The 17819-nt window shown below is 43.3% G+C and overlaps 1 pseudogene; it reads right to left on the bottom strand.

Moving 5' to 3' along the window:
* Positions 1-1778: 1778 nt before the first annotated feature.
* The window catches only part of LOC122693166, a 32211-nt pseudogene continuing 16170 nt past the window's right edge, over positions 1779-17819 (bottom strand).

The raw sequence follows: 17819 nt of genomic DNA, 5'->3' as shown, positions 1-17819 counted from the left end.
GAAGAGGAAAAGCAGGTTGTTAATTACGGCGTGCTTTAAGGAGAGTGACAAAAAGTCCTTCCCTGGCTTGAGAGGCTCTTAGAAAGGCTGATCCTGTGAAGCGTGGTAGAGAAAGAGCTGACTGGAAGCCCATGAAGCCTGGACACTGGTGTTCCCTCCCATCTCATACTGGGCATCAATACACAGGATACTTGCTGGGCTGGGCCTCTGTTTACTCACCTATGGTAAGACATGGTTTGACGAGTTCAGCAAAGCCAGAGCCGATGGTTGGAAGGACCATCCTTTCATGTGGCAGATAGGTCTTTTAAGAACACAAGTTCGAACTGCACTTTAGAACCTCATTTTTAACCCAGGTTAGCTGCCTGTCAAATAAAACACATGTTTTATACAGATAAAATGCAATGTATGTAAGCCATGAGGTCATAAATATACGCTCACTTATATGCATGCCATAAGTAATAAATAACCAAAGGAATCAATAGTTTATCAAATGTTCATCTGAGGTCAGTAAGGGGACAATTCCCTCCTGATTTTTCTGGACCTGGTTTTTGAGAAGTCAACCCCTTTCAGAGTTGACCCCAATGATTAACTCATTAATTTAGTTTTGCTCTGTGCCAGGTCCTGCCCCAGGGAGGGGGAGGGAGCAAAGGAAGCTGTGGATTTTGCATCTGTGGGCTCATAATGCTGTTGTTGTTAAGTCACTAAGTCACGTCCAACTCTTTGTGACCCCATAGACTACAGCACTTTAGGCCTCCTTTTCCCTCACCATCTCCTGGAGTTTGCCCAAGTTCATGTCCATTGAATCAGTGATGCCATGCAACCATCTCATCCTCTGTCATCCCCTTCTCCTTCAATCTTTCCCAGCATCAGGGTCTTTTCTAATGAGTTGGCTCTTTGTATCAGGTAGCCAAAGTATTGGAGTTTCAGCTTCAGCATCAAACTGAATACAGTGAGTATTCAGGGTTGATTTCCTTTAGGACTGACTGCTTTGATCTCCTTGCAGTCCAAGGGACCCTCAAGAGTCTTCTCCAATACCGCAATTTGAAAGCATCAATTCTTCAGCACTCAGCTTTCTTTATGGTCCAACTCTCACATCTGTACATGACTACTAGAAAAACCATAGCTTTGACTTTATGGACCTTTGTCGGCAAAGTAATGTCTTTGCTTTTTAATACACTGTCTAGGTTTGTCATAGCTTTCCTTCAAGAAGAAATCATCTTCTAATTTTATGGCTGTGGTCACCATCTGCAGTGATTTTTAGAGATCAAGAGGAGAAACTCTCACTGCTTCCACCTTAATACTGGGCTCCTAATTCTGTGTAACTATATACCTATCACAGCATAAGAGGATCTGTGTCCCTCCCTGGTCTGATGTTGATGGAGGCTGTTGATTGGCATGTCAGTGGATCCCCACTCCTTTTTGCTGCTGCTGCTAAGTCATTTCAGTCATGCCTGACTCTGAGCGACCCCATAGATGGAAGCCCACCAGGCTCCCCTGTCCCTGGGATTCTCCAGGCAAGAACCCTGGAGTGGGCTGCCATTGCCTTCTCCGACTCCTTTTTGACGTACCATGAATAACGAAGGTGTAATAATGATAGCAGGAGGCAGGGGATTATTCTGGAAACCAGTTTTGCTTGCTTTCTCTCCAACAGAATACTGACTTTAATCTTACTGCACATGAGTGCAGAAAAGCATCGCATTATGATTGCCTTGGCAGCAAACAGGACATCACTCAGCAACCGCCATCAGACCCAACTGGCCACGCACCTGGCAAGCAGCTCAGGGCCTCTCGGAGCCAAGGGACGGCTGCACACTGGCCTCCTTGGCAGCGTCTGTGCCCTGCCCGGAACAAGCAGACAACACCCGCTGCCTCAGCACACAATTCAGGACCAGCACCAGCGCCCTCTGCATCCACTCCACAGCTGCAGAGGCAGAACCAGGCACAAGTCCTTGGCCAGGAGGCCTCCCTGTGAGGGTTGTCCACTCAGAGGAGCAGACAGAGGGTGAGGCAGGCTGCCTTGTGGGGGCACGTGGCTCCCTCAGCTCTCTGAACCTTGTGATCACTGGCAAATGGAGGCCTGGCTGGGCATTTGGGCTTGAAGGCCTGCTGAGAAGAAGAGTCCCTGGCCAGGGCCTGACGCTGGGAGCCCTTCCTTCTCTTCCCCTAAGGAGTCTTGCCTGTGCCCCGTCTTAACAGGGAGAACCACAGTGTTGCTAAATCCCAATACCAGCCCTTTCTGCTAAAAATCAGTTCTGGGACCTGTGCTAGAGTGATCTATGCAGGGACCTGTGCTAGAATGATCTACGCAGGTCAAGGTCAGAGTGGTTGGAGAAATCGGCACAGTGCTATCCAAAGCACTAATCCTCTCCCTTGGGGTCCCCAGTTCCTTTCTGCTCTGGAGGTGCCAGGCCGGCTGTGCCCCAGGTCCGCGCCGTTAGAAACCTCACTGCAGGGCCTGGGGAACCTCCCCTGCTCCAGCCCCCCAAGCGCTGCAGCCCCCACTCCCTTCTCTTTCTTCCATGCTTCAGTGCCCCTCCTCCCTCAGATACCCCCATCCCCTTTTGTTCTATTCTGTTCCCACTCCAACCATGAGCCTTTCGATGGAGAACTCATTTATTTACTGGAAGCTGAGTCTGGTTCGAGGAATCCTTCCTCTGAGGAATATTCGCTTTTTTTTAAGAGACCTCACGAGGATGGTCCTGCTTACCCCTGAGAAACAAACCACAAACCATGGAAATTCAGCCTCCAGAGACGGGCCAAGGGAAATTACTTTTAGAGTGGGAATAGCTAAAATGAAACCAGAGACAGCTCCTTGATCTGTTATGCATACGATTGCTACTGGTTCACTTGCAAAGTAAGGCTAGAAGATCTGGGGGTGGGCAGTGGGGGGGGGGGGCGGCGGGGGTGGGGGTTGGTGAAGAGAAGGGGGCAGTGGGGGGGCCAGCAGTGGCACTGTTCTGGCTCTGAAGCCTGCCCTTGACCTTGCCTGTGACCTTGAATTTCAGTGGCCAGCGGAGGACTCAGAGGGGCCATGTGGTGGGAGCTCCTCCCAGACAGTCTACTCTACTGGGGCCCTCATGGTTGAGAACTTTCCCCTCACTGGTGGTTACTCCAAACCTAGTTTGTTATGGGGTCGGGGTGGCGTGGGGAAGCAGGGGCAGTGGGGGGAGGGAGTGATGGAGGCTGAAGTGAAGGATGATGGTAGGGGTTGGGGGTGCATGGCATGGTGGGGCAAAGAAAGGAAGTAGTGTACTGATAAAGAAAGCTGAGCACTGAAGAATTGATGCTTTTGAACTGTGGTGTTGGAGAAGACTCTTGAGAGTCCCTTGGACTGCAAGAAGATCCAACCAGTCCATCCTAAAGGAGATCAGTCCTGGGTGTTCATTGGAAGGACTGATGTTGAAGCTGAAACTCCAATCCTTTGGCCACCTGATACGAAGAGTTGACTCATTTGAAAAGACCCTGATGCTGGGAAAGATTGAGGGCAGGAGGAGAAGGAGATGACAGAGAATGAGATAGTTGGATGGCATCACCGACTCAATAGACAGGAGTCTGGGTAAACTCTGGGAGTTGGTGATGGACAGGGAGGCCTGGTGTGCTGTGGTCCATGGGGTCATGAAGAGCGACTAAACTGAACTGAACGTGCTCTGTAAATACCCTCCTTTCGGTACCCTTACCCATCACCCCTGATGTTGAACTACATCACATCAGTTGGATAAGGATGTGCTGAGAAAGGAGATGAACCCGAAAGGGGGTTCCTAAACAAGTTTTAAAGAACAATCTGGTCCCCGGTGTAATATATACGTGGAATTGAGATTGAGCACATATGCTCTGTTCAGTAGCAGGCACTCTTGTATTGGCGATTTGTATTGACGGGAACAAGTAGTATCCACCCTGGGTGGAGACAGGAGTGACCCACACTGAACTTCAGGGCCCCGGTCAGGTCAGCCCACACCTCCTCCGGACACCCACCATGGGGCGGTCATTCTTCTTACTCAGCCTCCCACCCAGGCTGGAGCTCCACAAATGTTAGGGAAACCGGAACTGAAACCACCCAACCTGGCCAGGCTGCACAGTGATCATGTGCATGAGTTATATCTTACAACAGGAGGCCCTGGTAAGGAACACGAATTTAACAAGCTACCTTCAACCAGAAGCATTCAGGAAAGGTCAAAACAAGATGCCACATGTCCTACCCAACCTCCTAGAATTCTCGCTGGAATTCGCCTTGGTTGAGCAATGCGTGCGCCACCAGGAAGGATGCTGAGTCACAATGATTGGCCAGAGACAACCTGTAAACTAACCCGGTAATCATAAAACCTGAGCCTGTGAGCCGTGTGACGAGCAGTCCCCCCGTTCCCCTACCCCGCTGCTCTCCGCCCTGGGGCCCCTGCCCAGTAAAGTCACTCGCCTTGTCAGCACGTGTGTCTCCTCAATGATTCACTGCAGACTGTTAGACAAGAACTCATTCCCAGGCCCTAGAAGGGGTCTCCTTCCTGCAACGTGAGGACCCCAGGGCAAAGGGGTGAGCAGCGCCCTCCTGTGGGCTCTCAGGAGCATGGCAGGCCGGCTCCTCTGCCGTATTTTATGGTTTCTTTTCTGCAGGGTTTTTCTCTGCTCTACCAGTCATTCTCTGTTTCAGGGAGTGACTGTGCTGGATTTATTGGCTATATCTGGAATTTATTTTCTCCAAAGACATTGCTGCAAATGCCTACACTTTCATTCTATCCTGGGATGTAAAGAGATCTGAAACTGACAAGAAATGGAAGCAATTTAAAACCCAAGAGGGAATGGAGCAGGACAGTGCACAACATTTGAGTTCTAAGTCAGATCTTCCTATGAAAGGAACAGCACTGTGGCACAAATAAAGATTTTTAAAATCAATTTTCTTTGCAATCTTGCAGAAAACCTGCATAAGGCTCTCTCTTATGCTTGTTGCTCTTGTTCAGTCATCCAGTCATGTCTGACTCTGCGACCCCATGGACTGCAGCGTGCCAAGCTTCCCAGTCCTTCACCATCTCCCCGAGCTTGTGCAAACTCATGTCCATTGAGTCAGTGATGCCATCCAACCATCTTGTCCTCTGTCATCTGCTTCTCTTGCCTTCAGTATTTCCCAGCATCAGGGTCTTTTCTAATGAGCTGACTCTTCACATCAGGTGACCAAAGTACTGGAGCTCAACTTCAGCATCAGTCCTCCCAATGAATATTCAGGGTTGATTTCCTTTAGGATTGACTGGTTTGATCTCCTTGCAGTCCAAGGGACTCTCAAGAGTCTTATCCAACACCACAGCTTGAAAGCATCAATTTTTCAGGGTTCAGCCTTCTTTATGGTCCAACTCTCCATACATGACTACTGGAAAAACCATAGCTTTGACTAGATGGACTTTTGTTGGCAAACAAATTTCTCTGCTTTTTAATACATTGTCTAGGTTTGTCCCTGATGGTTAAATGATTGTTTAAATCTCCTCCTTCCACTGTTTGCCTAACAGGTTCAGCCTGTTTGTGAAAACTTCCAAACCATGCTTCCATCCAGAAAGCAAATCTTTGATGTGTGGAGTCTTCCTGATTCATTCAGTAAGCCATATCATGTTTGGTCTAGGAGGTCTGGAGATCAATATTATGGCTTTCTTCACAGGGGTCACAGTCTAATGAGGGTGACTGAATGAAAAATCATCATTTTCAAGCCATCATCACATCCAAGAAGAAATTCTAAGATTAACCTCAAATCTGTCCATCTATCTTCAACAGCATCACTCCCATTAAAACTACCATCATCTCTTCTTTGGACTATAATGGTAACCTCCAGAAGGGTGACACTGGATTAATGTCACCAAATATTTTACTTTCTTTTCCAGCACTGCCCTTCCTTTAAGGCAGTACATTCCTTCCCTTCTGAACTCAGGAGGGACCATGTAGCTCCATTCGGGCCCTAAAATGCAAGTATAAGTGACAGGGACACGTCCAGGCAGAGGTTTCAGGAGCCATGGCTTGCTGTGTTCCCTCTCCTGCTACAGTGACTATCAATGTTCAGGATGGTGGGTGCCCAGACCCTGGAGTGAGTGGTTATGGAGACAGCACCCAGCTGACCTGCAACGATTATGTAGCCTGAGCACAAGATTTTTGCTGACATAAGCCACAGAGATTCAGGAGTTGTTTGTTATTGCTTTACCTAGGCTATTCTAGCTGATACACCTCCTATATCATTTCCCTGTTTCTATCTTGCCCCACTCCAATCAAATCTTCAAACAGAAGCCAAAATTATCTTTTAAAAATAAACCAAGCTTGCTAGAAGACTTTTGCTGGGTTTCCATGGCACGGGGAATAAAATCGGAGCTCCCTAACATGTTTTGGCCCTTGTTTTTTCTGTCCTACTTTTACATCACTAGCTGTTCTCCCAACAGCATCGACTTGCCTTTCTGCACAGGTGTTTCAGCAAACACTGACCTTCTAAGGCTCCTAACAGGCCAGGCTCCTTGATTCTGGGCCTTTCCATATGTTTTTCCCACTAACTGAAACACTGTTTCATCATTTTTCTTATGGAAGGTTGCTTCTCATACTTCTGATTTCAGTTTAACTGTTATCTCCCCAAAAAGGTTTGCCCTAATTTTTTTTCGATTAAAATTAAGTACCCATTGTTATTCTTGTCATCAACAGCATGTTCTTTTCATTCATAGCACTTATGATCCTTAGTCATCTATTTGCATCATTACTTCCTTTTATATTGTTCATCTACCTCCACTGAGATATCATATCACTGACATGAGATATCACTTCCATGAGGTTAGGACCCATGCTTGCTTTGTTCACAATGGCATATCCAGCACTTACACCATGCCTGGCACATACATATTTACTGAATGAGTGAGTGAGTGAATGAATGAACAAAACAAATGCTTCAGAGGCTTAATTAAAGTGGAGGCTGTGAGAATCCACCCAAGTGAAATATGTGTCAAGGATAACTTCAAAGAGGAAGATATACATAAGATGATAACAGATCTGAACTGGAGAGGGTCAGAAGTGACAGAGAAGTTTAACCTAGTTCAGCTTAAGGCATAAGGCTGGTTCCAAAGTGAATCCAGAATTTCAAGTTGTCTTCAAAGGGACACTAGACTACAAATAAAAATCCCACAAAGCAAGTTACTAGACAGAATCCCCCAGAGGCCCTTGGTGCTTCCATCCTCCCTGTCTCTTCCCCATGCCAGCAAAGAACATATTTATTACTCCAAAGGACTGTAGGCAGCTGCCTGTTGCAATGGTGGGTTTTTTTCACTTGCCTCTCCTCTAATAAAATTTTGAAAGCTAATGTACCCTTTCAACACATTTTTAACATTTAAATGATCATATTTACAGTTGCAAATTTTACATCATTTCTTTTTCTCTTTGAACTCTTATTTTCATTCTATTAATATTAACCTTGCCCATGGAATTTCATACTGATACAAACTTCCTGGCAATAAAATAACAGTATATTATAAATCTTTGTAAATAATAAACATAAAATTCAAATTTTATTAAAGATGCATCATTCAATGGGAGAGATGAACCTTCTGTTTCAATTAGTTGATACTCCATGAATAAACATTACTTTTTGCTAGAATAAGATGACTTCAGCAACAGTTCTATTTCTACTTACTCTTGTTTTAAAATGTAATTGCTGAGATATGATGCTCACATAAACACATGGATAGGCTTTCATGGAAAGCAAATAGGTCTGTTTTAGAGGCACTACTCACATCTTTGAATTTTTTCTGATTCTTCCATCAAAAATAACAAAGCGATCTATCACCACAAATTATTTTTAATGTCTGAGAGCTGACAACTCAATTAGGTCTTCCTTCAATTTTATTGAAAGCAAAGAGTTGAAAGCCACCCAACTTGCAAAAGGATTTGTTACCCAATCAGCTGCCCTCTCTCAAATGCTGAGAAGCATATCGTAGTGTCTCCACCGAGACTTATCAAATGACTAGTACTTGCACATTTTACTCTTTCACTTAAGGGTGTCTCATTTAACCTGATACACACATAAAGGGTTGGGAAAATCAATGATTGGCTATTTCATTATGCCTTTTCCAATATAATATTTTTTGTTAAATGCTTTATTAATAATACATGCCTTAAATATATTTTAATACAACTTTGGAGCTATACATCAAACTCATTTATTAATGGAAAATGTCTGCCATATAAGCAATCCTTGTTGTCAAACCAATCAGCCAAATCAGGTTTAGTTTCTGTCAAAATATATCTGACTTCATTTATTAGACTAAATACACGTGTTAAGACATGTCTCATTGAACATCATCCACTACCAATAGACAGATTATACTCCCAACCTTCCTATGGAACAAGACTCTGCCTTCGCTTTGCCCTATCAAAAGACACAGGGATCTCCCTCTGCAGAAAATGTTTCTTTGGCAGTTTCTGGAGTATGGAAAAGACAAGGTCCTTTAAAAATGTTCTGTTTTCCTAAGTCTCCCATTGTTTGACATCACAGAGGTTTTTTACATCTTGAGCAATGCATCGTGGGCTTCCCAGCTAGCTCAGCGGTAAAGAATCTGCCTGCCAATTCAGGAAACACAGGAGCCGTGGGTTTGATCCCTGGATCAGGAAGATCCCCTGGAGGAGGAAATAGCAACCCACTCCAGTATTCTTGCCTGGAAAATTCCAGGGACAGATGAGCCTGGTGGGCTACAGTCCACCGGGTTGCAAAGATTTGGACATGACGAGCAACTGAGCATGCACGCAATGCATCATAGTATAAGTGTGTGAGAAATAAATAGTTCTCTAAAGAGGGAGAAGAAAGACTATGAAAGGGAAAGTGGAAGAGAAACAGTCTTGTTTTCAGAGCTCCTCCACTCAATTTTAGAAAGAATATATCCAAAAGTAGAGGATCTGGGAATGAATTCCTTTAAAACTAGGCATACCTGTGTATCTCTTGTAAAGTCTTTGTATATTCCCAGATTTGAACCTGCCCTGTTGCTCTTGGGAGAGGTCTAACTTGGGCTACAGGCTGAATCAAATCCTTCTCTGTGATGAATCCAAACAGCTAAGGATGATGAGAGACCATGGAGGGTCTACCCGGCTCCTGTGTGTCATCTCACCATTTCCAGGATGCGAGGGGGCTGAGGGAATAAGGAGGGCTACTTACTACTTAGTACTGCATGCTGCTCGTATGGGACCAGCTACTCTGGTCCCTTGGAGATTGCTCCTTGTTGGGATCAGTAAAGTGGGGAGTATGCTTGCCTCTTGGCACCTCAGCTCAACATGAATCTAAGGATTTTCTAATTTTATTTTCAAAGACTTAGTCTAAATGAGTCAAAGCCATTTGTTTCAGTAAAAGTAAGCTCTACCCAGAAACAAAGTCAAAGTGGGATTCGAAATGAAACACAGATTTTTTCGTGTATTGACTTCTAACAAATGCCAATTGAATACACCAAATACTTTGCATAATAATGCATAATCCTTTGATAGCCCTGCGAGGGAGCTATGATAGCTCTCCTCTGATGGTTGAGAAAACTGAGGCTGAGCATGGTTTCATGGCTAGCCAGGCACAAACTCAGACTCACAAAGCCTCTGCAGTTGTCACATGCCACACTGACTCTGTGCCCTTTACCCACCATGCCCATGGCACCAGGAAATGCAGCTGCAGCAGTAATAAGCATTTGATCTTTCTTTTCTGTGCTTTATACCCATTAGTAAGGGTTATGAGTCATCTCCCAGTTAACTAGAAACTTGACAGCATGGAGAAATTAAAAACATGTGTAATCCTCAAATCTCATTTTAGCCAACATTTCATAAGGACTTTTAGAAGAGTTTCTAACAAGAATGTTTGACAGATTCTATTTTCACCACGTTGCCTTCACCATATTTGCAAGTTCAACAGCGAGAAGAGAAAGAAGAGAATCGGGTGTTTGCATGACATCTGTATATGCATAAGACGGTATTGGGATGTTAGTCTTCACTTGGTCACTTTAATTTATCCCTGATTATTCAGTTAGAATACATGCTCAAGTGCATGGATTATGACCATGAAGTCTGTCTCTCAAGATGCTGGTTTTCAGATCACAGTCAAGGGCCATAGCTACAGATACCTGGAGCACCACCCCGCCCCCACATCACTGCCCTCAGTCTGCCTCTGCCTTCAGCTGCCCCTGCCACGGACAGCACCCGGGAGGCTCAGACTGCCCTTGCTCCGTCAGTGGGCATCTCCCGGGCCTTTCTGCTGGGCAGGGGTGGGGAGGTCCTCTGATAACACGCATACAAGTGCATCCTGGGAGTGGTGAAGGGCGAAGTTTGTTGATGCCCTAGGGGCAACCTGTGACCAGTAGGAATGGGAGTCAGCAGGTAAATGCCACAATCTTCCATCCTTCAGGGGCCCATCCTGAAGTGTACACACAGGTACACTTTTCTGATGGTTCTGATTGGATTGAGCCATCATTGCTCATAGGATAACCTCAATAACACACTCAGTTATCGGCTTTTTCTTCTCCGTCTCACTCTCCCTGTTTACTCATTCCTGCTTCCTGGGACCACCTCCCTAATGAAATACCTGCTCTGAAGACACTCAGACTCTGCTTTAGAAGGAATCCAAACTCAGACATGGAGTTCTCAGATGTTATTTACAAACACACCATTCTCCATGAAAATAGCCTTAAAAATTTAAATAACAAAGCAGGCCATGCCAATAAGGCAGTAATTCTTGACTACAAGTAGGCAAGTGGGGGACATGTATGTGCCCCAGGAGAAGTGGATAAAAGTCATCTAGGGGGTTTTTCAAGCTACATTCTTGAAATTTTGGTCCATCTTTATGGAGTGTTGCATAATTCCCTCCCTCAGAATCACAGCCGCATCCAGTCACCGTCTTGTCATCACTGCTGATGAGAAAATGTGTTGTGTGGGGCAGCAAAAGAAGTTTGCTGCACTGACAGCTTTTTAAAGACAAAATTGTTCAGATGCAATTCGGTACATTACTCAATAGTCTTAGCTATTTTTAATTGTAGTTTAATTTAACTCTGGTCTTCTTGTCCCTGTGCTGAGATTGTTGGAGCTAAATAAAGAATAAGCCTGAGCTTTTCTTTCTAGCATTTATGTTGAACTTGGAAAGTCCTTATCACCCCTCTAGGCCCCTCTTGCCTTCTCAGTGACTCAGGAGATGAGCGTGTAGCAGAACAGCTCCTCTGACAGCTCAAAACTCCTGACCTGTTTTTCCATTTTATTCTTTAAAGAACAGCAAAAATCCCCTTTCCAGCAACTTTTAGTTAAAATTTGCCAATTCAGGGTAACTTGGAATTTGCATACAATTCCTTTAGCAAACTCTCTGGAAACCTGAAAAATTTACAACTGCACAAGAGAGCTCCGCATTAAGGAGAAAAAAGGTGCAGAGAATTCTCATGTCACTACTCAGAATAAATCATTTTAAACAACAAATTTAAACAAAACCTTTTGGCACATAGAATTAAATGAGTCACAGTAGCCATACATTTGAAACATTTTAGTTGAAAGCTAGGCATTGGTGGGAACGCTTTAAGCCTGGCACATAGGGACTTGCCACTGCAGACATTTTTAGTGGATCATAGCACTCTCTCACACATATGGATGCAGTTTCTGCCTTCTTCTCAACACAGCCTTCTGATTTGACCAAGGATCTCAAATTGATAGAAAAGAATCAGAAAAGACATATACAGAATAGTGTTAAGGACACAGTCACGTACTAGCTTCATGTCCTCATGGAACTAGATTCTTGTAAGGGAAACACAATAAATCAATAAACAAATGTATACTTAATATTTGGAGCAGAATTTGACATTTGCTTTCTAAGTACCTACTTTTTGCTTCTCTCTAAAATTAACAGAATAATGATCTTTCTCTGGATGCATGGCCTCCCAAATAAATGACCTTATTTCCCAGCCTATCTTCTAGTTAGATGTGGCATCTCACTAAGTTCTGATCAAGGATATGTAAGCAGATACATTTTGTGGAACTTTCAGGAAGTTTCCTTAAAAGAGGGAAAATCTTTCTTTCTCTTTTCCTCCATCCTACTACTGGGAAACTGGATGTGATGGCTAGGGACCCAGCAGCCATCTTGAACCTACAGGATTAGAGTCACATCCTAGGCACTATGTTTGGAAGGCTAGAAAAAAATCTTTAGATCTCAATAACTATGGAGGCCCCATACCAGCTCTGGACTATCCTCCTCCAGACTTCTTCTGCCTAAAAGAATGAAATTTCCACTTTATTTAAGCTACTACTTTCCAGGTTTCTGTTACTCATAACCTAACCCTAGCTGATAATTTTAAAATACATATACACACACCCTACATAACATTTATGTAGATACATAATAGTGAAACATATGTGAGTATTAACTGGTCATGGAAGAGAGGCAGACTTCATTGTTTCAATTGGAGGAAATAGTTATATATTTAAATTTGGGACATTTGGCAGGAGTAGAGTACATATCTTCTTTTGTGGTTGTAGATTGTGTTTATGGGTGGCATCATTACTAAAAAGCTGCAGTATTTGCATCTAGTAAATTAATGAATGGTTAAATGGCCTATATTAAATTGAGAGATTGTTTTCTGTTTTAAAACAGTTTACAGAGCCATAAATTTCCATTTGCATTGGGTATACCAAGGGAACGCATTTCATCTGCATTCTAGGGCTCTTTGTCTTCTTTCATCAGAGCATCAGCACCGTTGAAACACCAGAGCTGCAATCCTATCCTCTTGTTTCCTAAAGCACCAAAGCTGTGCTAATTTGCATATTTGTTGGCATAAATTAGAATATTAATTTCAATAGGCATTGCCTCTAAATCTAGAACATAAATACAGCCTGCTGCAGTTATACAGATAACCTAGTATTTAGGGCGCATGGGTGCCTAAAAGTTGTAAACCTTCTATGTTTAATTACATTCAGATTATACTTAATAAACATACTCACAAAAACTCACACAGTTGTCAAATTAGAGGTTGTGAACTTTACAATGAATGTGTTCCCATGGCCAGATGCAAAAGTTTCCATTTTGGAAAAACCAATAATCCCGTTTCAGGAACGTATTGATCAGGAATCCTCTCTTAGTTACAAAAGACAGAAAACTAACCTAAATCTGCTTATGTGAAATTGTGAATTTATTGGCTCGTGCAATTCAGAAGTACCTGGGGTGACCTGAGTTCTGGGACAACTGAGCTGCAGATTCAAATGATTTCTTTCCCTCCTTATTTCTGCTCTGCCTGACTCTCCTGGTTTCCATCTCAAGCAGATACCCTCCTGCAGTGGCAAGAGACCCCTACCAGTCCCCATCTTGTCCTTGCGCCTTATAATCTGAGAAGAATAAAGCAGCCCTCCACCCCCCAGCTATGGCAAGCTCCAGAAAGGGGTTGTTCCTGGCCAGCTTCAGTCAGGTGCCCAGCCTTCCGGGTGACAGCCTTGCCAAAATCACATGCAGTTAGGAAAAACTAGTTCCCAAAGGAAACAGTGGAAGAAGACCAAGAAAAGGAATGTGTATAATCATGAAGAGGATGATTACTTAGTGGCTTTTGCTGAGATGAAAATGAAATCAACTTGCCACTGGACTGGACAAACTCTGTCCCTTCTTAGCTGGTCCAGGCAGCTACTATGGAAAATCACTAGCATTTTGTTGAAATAAATACTAACTCAGTAGGTCAGGGGTGGGGTCCAGGAGTCTGCAGGTACAACAGATTCCTAGGCCATGCTGACTCTGCTGGTCCTGGGACCACAGTTTGAGCAACAAGGGTAGCTGCTCCATCACTACAGGAAGTCTGCTTGACCCTGAAAGCGCGGTTCCCTATCTCTCGTCAGAGAGGGTTCGCTGAGCTCACGGTGGCATAGCCTTGGGTCCCCAGGATAGACCTGTCTTTACTGCTGCCATTCAGGGGTTAACATGGCCAAGGCGCCTGCCTCTGTGAATCTGACACAGTCTTACTAGCTTCTGCCTTGGGTGCGAGGATGCCCGGGGGGCCAGCCTCCTTGTCTATGACTGGCATCTGTCAGAGCAGACACGCTGTGCTGAGCAAGTAGGTCTCGTCGCCGTTTGACTGCCCTTCAGTTCGCATTCTCCTAAGTGATGGAGAGTTTAGGAAAACTGTACCACTGATCGCACTCCTTTCTGGAGAAGCAAAATTACCTGTTTGCGTAATTTACCATGAATTCAGAAGTCTTAGCACCTGGACATTCTTGCTCATTTAATGTGCAGGTGTACGAAAGATGCATAAGGCCTTCTCTGGGACGCCCTCCAGACATAATACCCATCAGCTGCATCCTGAACAAACAAGAATTTCATCTGGGCTTTTGAACAGGGACATAAGAATGCAAACCCCCAGGGGAAACCAGGCATTATTTAGCCAAATGCTACATTGTGGTGCCTTCCAGTCTGCCTTTCTCCACACATAGTCCTGATCACCCTCCTTGACCGACCAACCCAGCCCACATTCAACACTCTTCCATCTCCATGAAGGAGCAAGGGGTAAAGGGAAAACCTGGCATGCTGAAAAAAACCTCATACTGTGAACTTCCCTTCATCTTTTTAAAAAATATTTATTTTAATTATTTACCTCGTCAGGTTCAGTAGTCATGGCCCTTGGGCTCAGTAGTGGCTCCATGACATGTGGGATCTTAGTTCCCTGACTAGGGATCAAACCACAGTCCCCTGCATTGCAAGATGGGGTCTTAACCACTGGACCACCAGAGAAGTCCCTTCTTTCCATCTTTAATCAATGAAATCGGATGCAAATGAACTTCAAGTTTGGTTTTATAGAGGAAGAGAATTCCTGAATTGCTTGTGTTGGAGCTGAGAGAAGCAATCCTACTCATTTGACCCGGGAGATCCCAGGAGTTTATAGGCTGATTGTATTTTATGTAAATTTTCTTGGTGAAGCCATCTCCTTCTCCTCTCACTTTCCCTCTCTGAGTTGCTGCTAAGAAAGAAGGAAGAAAGAACACGGAAAGTTTATGTAACACCAGCTCATTCCCTGGCCACAGCCCTCCCCAGCTCTCCAGCTTCACTTGCCACTTCCTTGCAAATGTGTCTCCAAAAGTCACAGCTTTGTACGCACTGCTCCCAAATAAGAAAATGTCAGTCCAGCCAAGTGTTTAATTGCAGGCACTTGCATGGGGTACATGGTTCAATTTCCTGTACAAAAAAAAAAAAAAAGCCCTTCTTGAGAATCAAAAATTCATACTATATTTTGTAGGAGTCTGATGGGAAATGATGTCTGGGGAAATTTCTACAACTTAAAATATGCAAATTCACTATTTGATTGTAATGCTAATCCGCGATCCACTGCTGCTTCCTTGTCTCTTACAAGACGAGAGGCTGTAAACACTTGTATATTAAAAACGTATCCACCAAAGTAAAATTAGTGCTCAACAAATGCTTATTTTCTAGAGTTTTATTTCTCAGATGAGTTGGTATAACTTTTAGTGGTACATATTGCCAGCCTATAATAAATATACAAGCCTATCAAAACTGGAGAGAAAAATGCATTGGATAACATACTGCAAACTAGGGATCAATTCTATTATAGTCTCAGAGGATGTATCTAGTGACCTAATAGAATGTTTCCAATTCTAATTTCTCTGATTCTGTGAAATCAATTTTTCTATAAACTATAACCGGTACATGAGTGCTTCACAAAAACTAATCTTATTGGCATAATAAGCGTGTCAAGTTATGGTTTAATGGACATTCTGTTGTCCCTTTATTGAAACTAATAGAGTAGCATTAAAAGGAATAAAACACCAGAATGATAACAGTTTATGGCTTGGGTTTGTTTTTTTTCCTATAGCGTTTTGAACTTCATGCTATCGTCTATTGGTTCTCAATCTCCTTTCATGAGTATTTGAGCTTAAACCTGTTAAAAATTACAAAGAAATGGCTAAGAAGAAGCCTTTCCCCACTATCTGACCCTCAGCAGTGTGGTCAAGAAACAGCCAGGCGCTGGCATCTTCATCTGCGAAGATCATATGTCAGCTGCTGCCGCGAGAAGCCTCAATGAAGGGGACGAGTTACGACAATAGGCTCCTGCTTTGTAATGTTGACAAATTAGTCGATCTCAGCTCTTCATTTCAGAAGCACCTCTACCCAAGGAGAATGGGATGAAATTGAAGTTGCTCAGGCTAACCTAGGATGACCTTGAATGAAATAGATCTCTCTGTTTACCAGGCATAAAGATTACAGTGGGCTCATCCGTCAGGAAGCCCACAGTATCACAGGTTTGTGTTACTCACTTGAACTTTGCAGGCATAGGAAACAAAAGCTTCACATGCTAATTATTATTGTGATTGTTATTTAATGGAATTTGGAAGCCTCCCCCAAAACAGATGGGCTCTCCTTGTTGATACTTATCACAATTGTAGCTGATAATTAGTTTTTGATTATATGTTGAGGGTTTGACTCCCCCACTAGTGCTGTGAAGCCAGGAAATATCCTCATCTCCTTAAATTGATAGTCCCGGTTGCTAGCACAGGTCCTCAGAAAGCAGAGGGACCAGTGTATTCAGTATCAGTTTTCACCTGCTGTCTTGAAATAATTATTAAAATATACAGTCTCTCCCTCATTAAGTCTGTGTTAGAGAGATAAATGGATGAGCCAGCACGTGACACATTGGAAATGACCCTGGGCTTGGAATCAAGTGTAATTGGTTAGAGTCCTAACCACTCTCTATCAGTTATGTGACTTGAGCAAGTGACTTTAATTCCCTGAAGCTAAACTTCTTCACTGTGAAATGGGAAGAATCTAGAGCAAATATGATGCCTACCACATGGTAACTTCTCAATACATATTTCTCTTTTTTCCTTCTCCACTGAGGGCAGCAATATCCAATACAACATTTCGCAATGACGAAAATGTTCAGTGTCTGCACCGCCTGACACAGTGGCCACCAGCCACACATGGATATTGAGCGTTTGAAATGGGACAGAGGCGATTGAAGAGCTGAATTTTTAATTTTGTACAGTTTTTACTTAACTTAAATTTAAATAGCCACATGTGGCTACTATATTGGACAGAACAGATCAAAGGGGCTTCATAGGTTTTAGAAGGGCCAAATGGAGGATTACAAAAACAACAAATTTTAAGAGAGCTCCCAATAACTGTTCTGGGTTCTTTCACATCTAGGATTAATGAGTATACATTTCTTCTCTTTTTGTAAACCACATATTCTGGGATGACCGGTTTGCACTGTCATAGTAAACTGTCAGCATTTGGATACTTTTTCAGAACCCAGGGCAGTGGTCAGAATGATAACACACATTTCATAGGAAATGACTTCTTTCCATCCATGAGAGACTGGCCCCCGGTACAAGGCTCACCATGCTAGGAGAACCATAATTTTATAACATTACTTGGCTCTTGTCAAAACTGTGAGGCCACAAATATGATTTATTTATGAACTAGACAACTTGTAGTCACTTGGACTTTTTTCTCACTTTGGTGAGCAACATCAAAAGCCATTTAAATGTCAATCTTTTAAATTTGAGATTTAAATCAAAATTTGATAGGGAGGATAATTTTAATTGATAAAAATTTCAGCCTGCTGTATTAATCCTTGAGCAATGGTTAATTGTTCCCTTGAGGAAGGAGGAGAAGGAGTCATACATTTTCATTGGAATCCAGAAAAATTAACTGGAAGAATTCTTTTGACACTTTACCTGGAAAGGGAACATCATTTTTAAAAAATTCAAATAAGCTTTCTCTGTAGGTACCATTTAAATCTGCAGTCATGAGTCATTCACTCAAAACACAATGGCAGATTGCACCAAGAGCTGATTTTTAAGGCGTTGTGTATACATATTAATGGTAG

Source organism: Cervus elaphus, chromosome 5 (assembly GCF_910594005.1).
Source record: "Cervus elaphus chromosome 5, mCerEla1.1, whole genome shotgun sequence".
In the NCBI taxonomy this organism is placed as follows: Eukaryota; Metazoa; Chordata; class Mammalia; order Artiodactyla; family Cervidae; genus Cervus; species Cervus elaphus.
This window is presented reverse-complemented; position numbering and strand designations above follow the sequence as displayed.